Source organism: Lolium rigidum, chromosome 4 (genome assembly GCF_022539505.1).
Source record: "Lolium rigidum isolate FL_2022 chromosome 4, APGP_CSIRO_Lrig_0.1, whole genome shotgun sequence".
NCBI classification, from domain to species: Eukaryota; Viridiplantae; Streptophyta; class Magnoliopsida; order Poales; family Poaceae; genus Lolium; species Lolium rigidum.
Window position 1 is genome coordinate 149,758,848 of NC_061511.1, and position 8,263 is coordinate 149,767,110.

An 8,263-nucleotide genomic window follows, 5' to 3' on the forward strand; every position below is an offset into this window, starting at 1 on the left:
AAGATATCACGTCGATAAGTCAACACCTCTGCATATGTTTGCCAGAATAATGTACCAAATGTTGCAAAGGAGAAAATATGATGAAGGCCAAGAAACAGTTTATTCGCAGGTATGAGATCTTGTATGACAACAACTTCTTTCATGGTGTGGTTATGTAAACAGATCAACAATTTATTGTATTGTTTATCGTTGTAATATCACGTAGCAAAACAACGGTAAGTTTAGAAGAATATAAGTTTATCTTGTAGCATTCATTGAATGAAAGTACATGCCTTGTACAAAGCTACGTAAAATGTCTAGTTTAACCTTCTAAATGACCTAGCGAAAATAATTATTTATAATTTGTGATAGTCCGTTGTTTGCACTCTATAGCATATTCTTGTGGCGAACAAATCTGGATCCTTTTCTTCTTGAAAGGTACATCAATGGTAAATGAGGCAGTAAGGATATGTGATAAGGCTTTGATCTCCATATCTATAACTCTGACCTACTTTTGCAAGTATGTTAATTCTTCCCATCATTAAGCTTGGTAATTTTCAAATATTGTTGGTATCCTATTAAATGAACCACAATAGCATCTCACTCATTCAGTCATCTTTTTGGTTGTAGGACCCTCCTGATACAAAAACAAACTACCCTCTAGAACATCGACTGGGCAGAATCTATACCCGTGCAGTATTCAGAAAATACTAAGACGCCTATTTTGCTGCAACATACTCCCTCTGTCCCAAAATGTAAGGCGTCTAAGGATTAGTCAAAAGTTAACGTTTTTTTAAGTTTGACCAAGTTTATACACAAAATATAAACATTTACATTACTGAATCAACATGAATAGATTTACCATAAAATATATTTTCTTAATATGTCCATTCGATATTGTGGATGTAAATATATTTTTCTAAATATTTGTTCAAAGTTAGTAAAGTTTGACTTTTAACCATTCCTTATACGTCTTACATTTTGGGACGGAGGGAGTATTTCCATACAAAAAAGGTTGACACATGTAATTTTCTTGTGTACTATGGTAGAGAGGGACCTACCTTTTCATGGTCACAACATGAGTTTAAAGTAGTTTGCAATGAAGAGGAAGAAAAGTACACATGTAAGTGCAGAGGGTGGGCGCACACAGGTAACCAAAATATGGATCTCCAAAATTTCACACATGGAAAATAGCATGATTGGAACTACATTTATATTAACTAGCAAGCCCTGGTGCGGCGGCACGCCGCACCCTTGTTGTCGCGGTGAAGAACAAAAACATACCTTTCTTTAGGGTGTGGTTTTCAGGTGAAGAACAAAAACATAGCTTTCTTTAGGGTGTGGTATGCCTAGTATTTTCTCAATGTTCTTCCTTTCAGTATTTCTCGCTTAGGGAACTCACATGCACTTGGTTCATGTATGTGTGTACATATTGACGTATTTAGGTTCAGATTTTGTCGTACATATCATTACGCCATTTTACATAAGAAAACAGTGGATTTCGTTGAATCCAGATCATGATGCACACTTGGTAATCAGGGCGTAGAGAGTAAAAACACCATACGTTGATGAGATTTTTATTTAACAAAATGCAGCAATGCTCTTTAAATTATATTAAGAGAGCAATTACATAATGGGTAGGGAAAAAAGTTATATCATGAGCTAATGTAGACGAAGTTTAGGGTGGTTTAAACCATTGAACTCCAGGTATCCCAACACCACACCATACATTCAGTTCATCGCTGATTTTATCACAAACCTCTGTGGGTGAATATGCCTTGTTATCAAAGATGCGAGAGTTTTCTTTCTGTTCAGATCATCCATGAAGCGAAAATTTGAATTGTGCGCCAATCCTTGCGTCTTGAGGTCACAAGAGCAGCAGAAGAGTTCCACCCGTCAACGAAATCAACAAATTTGGGAGGGCAGCGCCATATGAGGATGGAAGCCAAATAGCCAATCCTGGGCAGGAAAGATCATTGGACCAGCAAGTGGGTGGCAGTTTTTGAGTGAATGTGACTTAGAGGGCAGATAGGATTATGAGGCCACCCTTTCTTTGCTAAATTATCTTCCGTCAGACATAGGCTGTGTTTTACCAGCCAGTTAAAGGAAAGAAACTTTTGGGGGATCTCAATTTCCCAAGCAGATGAAGCGGTCTTGTTGATAAAACGTCCCTCTAATTGGGTCCTATAGGCAGAACTTGGAGAGTAGATCCCATTAGAGTTGAACTTCCCATATATTGACTCATGCTGATTTGGCGTGAGCGAGAACTTTTGAAGATGTGTCCATAGAGAGGTCAATCCAGAGAACAACAGCCGAGTGGTTGGGTAATACTGAACTGATCCAAAGGTTGCTAGTTATGGCTTCAGAGATCGTGGCCTTTTTCCGCCGGCTTTGCTTGAACAGGTTTGGGAACTGAAGCATCAAGGGCCACCACCGTGATTCTCTTCTAGTTGCACAATAATCAACCCATCGATGCTTGCCGGTCGTCCTCATCGTCCTTGAGCTAGGAATTGCTGCAACCGGTGCGCTCCTCATGGAAGGTTCCGCTCGTCATCATCCGGCCAGCTGGGATCTATGCAATCGAGGAACCGCTCCCCTTCCTTCGGACATGCGAGTGTACATTGCCCATGCGGATTCCATGCCTAGCTCGATTGGACCGACACCTTGGTGGCGCGTCTGACATGTGCTTCTTCTTCTTCCTCCGTCTTTTGCCTCAGCTTGCCTAGCTCATATTGTGCCACACCATGCCCTCTCGCCGGTTGCTGCCCCAGAGTCAATGTCCTCCTCGAGCGCATGGGTTGCCTCCTCTAGTTCCTTCTCACATGGTCGCAAACAATAGGAAAAGCGCTGTTTCAAGTCTGTGTAGTAAATGTTAGAAATATCTTAACATGAGCATAGAAGTTGAGATGACTAATGGGAAAAAGCACTCGTTAAAACGGTTTGACAGAAGTTTGAGAGACCATCATATGAATCTACGGTTTGGCAGAAGTTTGAGAGACAATCATATGACCCTATAAAGTAAGAAACACTGCTCACTGAATAATGTAGGCTTCTTTGGAATCTTACTCTTTTTTTCATAAAAATCTTCCTACTCGCAAGTGACACATAGAAGACCAACAAAAGCTTCAGGAAAACATATTGTGAAATGAATATGGAGCTAGAGGGTTGCATAATTTATACTTGAACACAAGCGTATATTGAGTAAATTTGGCAATAAGCTATACCATCAGAACTCAAAATTGCAAGAAGGTTTATCCATTGTCCTTGATGTTTATATAATTTCAAGTGAAAAAAATTTCTGATAACATATTCCCTTGGACTAACTTTTTTTAGATGTCAGTTGTAGTACTTGGCATAGTGGAACGGCCATTCAGATTAACAGATTAAGAAGTTCATTATCCTTTTATCAATCATCATTATCTGAACTCTACTATCTAAATGACAGGAAAAACGTAAAGACCATAAAGACACACACCAAACCAATAAGTGAATGTACCCTAACGCCTTAGCTTGAAAGTCTATGTCCAACAGGAAAATATACTGTTCTACAAAGAAAGGCGGTCACAATTTCAGTTACAATATTGAGCTACCGAGCCAAATAAACGATTGTGGCCTGATATACTGGTTGACAAACAAAAGTGGTCAACTTTTCAGTTACGCTACTTCTCTATTGAGCCAAACAAACGATCGTGGTTAATGCCTCAGCCTAACATTCTATGTCCAATAGGAAATTCACTGATTCAGAAAAAAATTGGTTAGTCATTTGTAATACTGAGATTCTAACATGCTAAAATAAATCTGATGGTGTATATTGTGAAACGACATAATTCAAAAAACATGAAGTGGAGATGGGATAGAATAACAAACATAACTCATTCTAGCTAGAATGGACATGAAAAGTATCATTTTCATTATTGCTCCAAAATCTACATAATTACCAATTTTGACAACAAAAACAGAAAAAATCATACATCAAGATATGAAAGTGATGCACTGAAGATGGGAAGATCAGGGTTGTCGGTAGAGTGGTGGTATGAAACTCTGGATATATGCAGTTCAGAGCAAGTGGCAGCGTGGTGGTATACCTGGGAATGGAGTGGATATAATGAAGGTCGCCGACATTAATGCCCCGATTTGGCCGAGAAAAACCACCTTGACAAAATGTTAGGAACTTGACAGTTTTCCCACGTACACAAAGTTATCAACCTGTAGTCTGAAAAAATTAAGGGAAGAAAGGTTCTTTATATTACTCCCAACAACGATTAGAAAACAATCAATCTATTCATAAAAATAAGAAAGAATATAGCCATTCATCAAGAAGAAAAGAATCATGTCCATCTTCTTTGCCACATAGCTAGCATTTGAGATGGAACCATCCATCCTGAACATTTTCATCTACGGTATCATCATCTGAAACGTCTATTTCTATCAGATCACGAATTACACAATCACCATAAACATTCATGATGCCATATATCCTTGAAGATGTGTTCTCTCTACGGACATCTGCTCTGTTGGCTCCCTGTTGTGACAAAATAGTCAAGAGGAAAGTGTCACATACTTATAAGTGATGAGTTCACAAATATAGCTATATTTACATTTCTGCAAAAGAAGTTGAAATTAAGATGGTTTGGTGGTAAGCAAACAGATGATTACTTGCCCTCATGTAGGTGAGATGTAACTGAGCAAACAACATGCAAGAATCAGGCAAACTATAATAAAATTGGGCATGTGTCATTACTATCTAAGCCTAGAGAATAATATAGCTGCCCCGTGTAGCAGCCACAATTGCCTTCAGTAAATCAATCACAATATCATCGAATCCAAACTAAGTCGTATGGAACAAACCTGGATATTGTTTATGAGGGACTCGTGGATCCTTATCCTCAAAAGATCTGCCTAGTTGCACTATACTTGGATCATCTTTCTAAATGTCATCTTCAATCTCAATAGATTTAAGAAATTCAGTAAAGCAATAACATAACTCCAGAAATTATTTTTTCAAATAATGAGGATCCAAATTTCACACAGATGCTTTGAAGCCAACTCTGGTTCAGGACAGCTTATCAAACCTTCCATATTTGTTCTTTCCTCACCATGAGAGCTCCATGACCCTTAAATTTGTGGTTACTAAAATGCTATCCGATTGACACAAATTTTGGCCCTCCATAATATGTAAGGAATTGATAACTGTAGCTTGAGGTGTCTCGCTAATATCGAGTGCATCCTAAGATTCATAACTATGAAAGTCGTAGGAGAAAAGGACGGGAGCAGGAGGAAATCCTGAACTATCCTTGTACCATCCAAATAATTCCACGCTTTTATGTTACCTAAAGTGACATTTAGGCATAATTTTCCTATATATTACTAACAATCCAGAACCTCTACCATGTTAGCACTATTGCTTACAACACTCACATATTATCAGTGCATCCTAAGATTCATAACTATGAAAGTCGTAGGAGAAAAGGACGGGAGCAGAGGAAATCCTGAACTATCCTTCTACCATCCAAATAATTCCACGCTTTTATGTTACCTAAAGTGACATTTAGGCATAATTTTCCTATATATTACTAACAATCCAGAACCTCTACCATGTTAGCACTATTGCTTACAACACTCACATACGGCTTCATTTTCTTATCTTCCCCATATAGATAATTAACATTGTATCTCAGTTTTTTTAAACATTATTACGTGTTTTTGCCAACTAATAGTGCAAGGACATTATAGCCCGCTTACATGAAAATGTACAACTCAGTTTGAATCATCTATGGATTTTATCCTTCAAAGAGACCGTAAAATTTCTCTCCAATGTCTAATGTATCTTCTATAGTAATTCTCAGCCATGCCATAGCTTTCACAAATAATATTTTCCGTAGAGAAATATATATGATGACTTGGATTTACCAAATCTGCGTGGAAACTAAAGTGTGAAAGAAAAACAACAACAATCTCACCTAACAAAAGTTAGCAGCAGCAAACTGTACTGCAAAACTATAACCAATAACATGCGAAATACTAACGGCTGAACGGTTCAAAAGTAGACACACCTGGAAAATAAAAAAAGATTGTTCTCCATTGAACAATAAATACCTGGGGATCATTGAATATCCAAGTCTGGTAACTTCCCCTCCCACACCTCAGCTTGTTGATGGCACTACTAATTACTGATATATCATTTTCTTTTGTCTTCTAATTGTTTCGAATAGCAAGTGTGGGCCAATAAGCAAGAAAAGTTCCAAGAAAACCAAAATTTGTAATGCAGAGAAAGTTCCATATTTTCCCGATGAATCGAAGCTCCATAACATTTTCATGTCGCTTAGGCTGCTGAGATCACCAAGAGCCTCACTCTTCCATGGAAACATAATTATGGCCTAACACAAAGAACTTAGAAATAGTTAAACTGAAAAATGGAGCAGTGAACTTAAAGAAAAATCTGAAGAAGAAAAGTACCTAATGCAATCCACGGAGCAGCGTGATGCAACATTGAGAGCCGCGAGAGATCGGGAGCAAAACGCAAAGCAGAACAACTCTGGACGAAAAAAGGGGAGGGCGGCGGCAAACAGCAAGGTCGATCACTCCGACGACAAGCCGCCCCAGCGCGGGAAAAAGGAGAGGAGGATGCGGTGGCCGCCGGCGGCCACTCTGGCGCTGGCCCGTCCCCTGGCCAGGTCGAACGCCCCGACACCCAGCTGCACCACGGTCCCAGCGAACGAAGAAGAGCAGACGGCAGTGGAACGCTGCGTCCGCTGGACTCTTCCCGGCCAGATCGATCGACCCGACACCGAGCCGTCCCAGCGTGGGACGAATCAGAAGGGGACGTGGTGGGTGCCGGCAGCCACTAACCGCGGTGCGGCGAGGCCTGCTCCGTGACGCGTGCTCAGGCCGTCGGGCATAGACCAGAATCTGCTCCGCCCTCGTTCCCCTACATGGCACCGACGGAGACCTAGAGATCCTCCGCACCGGTCCACTGCAGTCAGCACACCGGTGGAGATCTCCAGCTCCTCCACGCAGCACAAGAGGATCAGCCGGGGTCGATCTCGACCATGAGCCCGATGCGGCTGCAGTTGGAGCAGATGCCTTCCTCTACGTGGTCCTCCATCAGAAAGTTGAACCCGATCTGTGGGTGGTGTTGCAGCGAGACCTGGGCGGCACGTCCACCTATGCCTAGGAGGAGCGGCGATGGAGGTCGTCGGCGCACCGGCCAGAGAGGAAGAGAGAGGGTCGTCGGCCAGAGAGGATAGGAAGACGCCGGCCCTACGAATGATGTGGGCAGCGGGGCGGCGACAATGCGGGGCGGCGACAATGGAAAGGAAGAGAGCAGATGATGGGAGATGTGAGGTGGGGACAAAACGACCGCTTAAATTATGGATTCTGTCACCGCTTTGACCAACCGCACATGGCGAAAATGCTACGTCCATACAGAAAACAACCACCGCGAGAGTTACACGGCGGGAATCAACCATACAAAAATTGCAAGAGAGCACCTAAACTGAACACTGAGAACTACTGCGGAAATTACACACAAAAGAGTATACGTGTCAGCACAGCAGTAACTCACAAATGGGGCTCAAAATTCTTACAAAAAAGATGTTTGTTCCCAAATAGTATAGTAGTTATTATGCGTGTTATTGTGCAGGACTGCTATGCCCACACATCATTATACTATTGATAAATGAGCAGATTCAGATGATCCCTAGCCAGTACGTGCTAAGAAGATACTCGAGGAATGCACATATTGACCTGCCCTATGGCAGGAACGACACTGTCCAAACCGGACCCCATGGCAGCTCATTGAGTGGTTGGAATTCCGACTTGGTCTCGGAAGCTTTTGCAACTGTTCAAGCAGGGAGGAGATCAACGGTAGCCTATAAAAGAGCCATGACAGTCCTCAAAGAACTTAGGAAGCAACTGGAAGAAATTCCTGCGGACGAGATGCCGGTGCGTGTGGTGAGCCAGCCACACATGATCAAGATGGGCATTTGGGAACCGTTCTTAAGGCCGCAGCAAAGTCTAAAACAAAGGGTTCTAGAACTGAAGCTGGAGCAGAGCAAATCGTCAGCGCACGGGGGGGGGGGGGGGGGGCAAAGTTATATGCACAGGGGCATGTGCCAATCGTGGCCTTTTTGAAGGTCACAATAAGGCTTCATGCACCCATCCACAACAAACGTTTGCGGTCGGTGGCTCCAGCGCTGGCAGAGGAAGGGGCATGGGCAGAGGAAGGGGAAGGGGAAGGGGAAGAAATGAGAAAGGCAAATGAGTCATGAGAGCTCGACGCCGT